This window comes from Daphnia pulex, chromosome 3 (assembly GCF_021134715.1).
Source record: "Daphnia pulex isolate KAP4 chromosome 3, ASM2113471v1".
Taxonomy (NCBI): Eukaryota; Metazoa; Arthropoda; class Branchiopoda; order Diplostraca; family Daphniidae; genus Daphnia; species Daphnia pulex.
Window position 1 is genome coordinate 5,154,791 of NC_060019.1, and position 2,502 is coordinate 5,157,292.

Here is a 2,502-nt window from a genome sequence, read left to right on the forward strand (position 1 = left end):
AATAAACAAAGAGTTAGTATTTGATTCATTCATTTACGCTCGATGAGAAACATACAATGTTGAGACACGCCCGCCGGGTAAACGACAGCGGCCTTTGCTTTAAAGCACCTCCGGCAAAGGTTGAGTCACCAGCAAAGCTAGCTATTTGGCTGCCTTAGTTATCACAAGGCGGGTGATTCAAAATCTAATAACGATTCCATAATTTTTCGTGATCAATAAGACAATAAGTTGGTTAAAACATGGACAGACAACTTTTTACATGGACATTTAGGAATTTATCACAGATTAATGAAGTAAATATCGCTCGGAATCTCATATAAATAAATACTTCGCACAAGACTCGCAAAAAATTTAGCACGTAGACACGAATAGTTCCGTTTTTTTTTAAATCTTCCTGAACGACTTTCCCAATTCCCAGTTTGAATGGCTGTCTCTCCCCCATTTAAAAAAAATATACTTATTCATAATAAAATTTTTTTGATAAATAGAAATATCCCTTATGACTTGGCTTGCCTACAAATATGATATGTAGCGGACGGTTACTTTACCGAGCAGAATAATATATCATTAGAAGTTGCCATTCACCATGCTCTTGTTTTACTCATCCAATTAATTTAGCAAATGAACTTTTCTGGGCGCAGGCAGTGGATACGAAAAGACAGAATTGTTTGCGGTCAGGAAATTAGAGCACCATATGCTGCTGTAGCATGATGACGAGTTACGCCATTTCAATTTACCACTTACGACCCCTTTAAAATATTCATTACTTTGATTAATTTCAATGTGTACCAAAGCGGGATAAGCATTTCGATATGTAGAAGGAAACGAAGAAAAAAAAACATGTGTTCATTCTTCATTGTTACTTTACTAACCGAAATTAAATCCCGCTATATGACTTCATAAGACTAAACATCTCAAACATTAAATACGTTGCCATTTGTTAAGATCTTACGAGGATCGAAGAACAAACTGAGGTCCGAGTTAACCAAGCTGTATTGAACGACGGGATGGGAGTACTGAACAGGCAGAACACTGAGGCAAGACTGACTGGCCCATGGCCGGAGAATAGTAGGGCCGACATGAGCCGCAAGGGGGCTCAAGTGTCGAGCTAAGAAGAAGGAGGGGGGGGGGGCAGGGCCTAGGCGGAGACTATAACAGCTCCCCACAAAGTTTTCATAACATGACAACTTAGCAAACACAAAAAATTTTGCAATCAGGATCAAATGACAGTAGGGAAATCAATTTAGGAATCGTGAGGCACTTTGGGGTGTCTTTTTTGGTTGCTGCGACGAGGGGGCAGATCAAAATTAACACGGCGGTGGCGCTGACTCGACGACAGACGTGACGGATATGGCTCCTTCAAACTCTATTCCGCTCCTTCGAATTCCTATCGAGATGGTCCCGCCACTAGCGGTAGCGCGGCCTTAAGCCAATTGCGTTACAGGAGAAGCTAAGGAATCGCCCTTTGGGTCTCCCTTGGGGTTCACTAGGGTAAATATCTGTAGGCTTACTTGAAACCCAGCCTTCTGTTTCCCACGATCTTGATTCTTGACTCTCGAGAATCAATTACAATATTATGGAATTGAGTTATTGAAACAAATACTATTTCCTATTATTCATTTTTCTTATTACTATTCCTAACAATATGCTATTGAAATTTTATACGAATACCTTATTTATTTTTGTATTTATTTTAAAAGTAATAAACTATTTTTTTAAAAAAGCACGGTAATCGACAATCGTGAATGTAAATTAAAAAAAAAACTCAATTTATAACACACGATTTATTATCACACACATTTCCATTCAACTATTACGACATTGAATGATAATGAAACAAAACAAAGCATTTCTAGGTCGAGTGATTGTTTTTACAAATTTAAATCCCACATTCTTCTCAACTCGATTTGATTCAAGTTTAGAAATTTGCCAGGCGCTGAAAGATAGCGAAAACCAGCTCAGGATGTGTTCTGCTTGTCATCTAATTGACTACTAAGTGAGCCATCTAGTGATGCTTACAATACAACACACCCCAAAAAAGAAAAGCCAGAACATGTCAAAAATTCTTTACAATTTTTCAAAATTGCCAACCCGAAGAGGTAAAACAAACCTATCGCCTATTCTCGTTACAAATTTATCAGTTCAACACTCAACAGTGAGTGAAATAAAATCAAATTTTAAAGATAGAGAACCGAAATATATCCATAAGATGAGACTGTAGAAATACATAATAGAAGGGAAAACGCCAAAACCACGGAAGCCCAGGACAAGATTTTAGACCGTTTTCCACTTCGTTGTCTATGGTGTAGATATTGACAACACAAGGTAAAGGCTTTCATTAAACGGCCTAATGTCAATAGAGAATCAGTCATTTTTTATTCCATTCTGGTCGTCAGACCATTTCCAAGTGCACTTGAAAACTCATTGAGAGTTGCCAAAAGACATTGTTTGATTCCATGGGATTGAGGGATAGTTGATCCAAGAAGTTTCGAGCAGTGACGA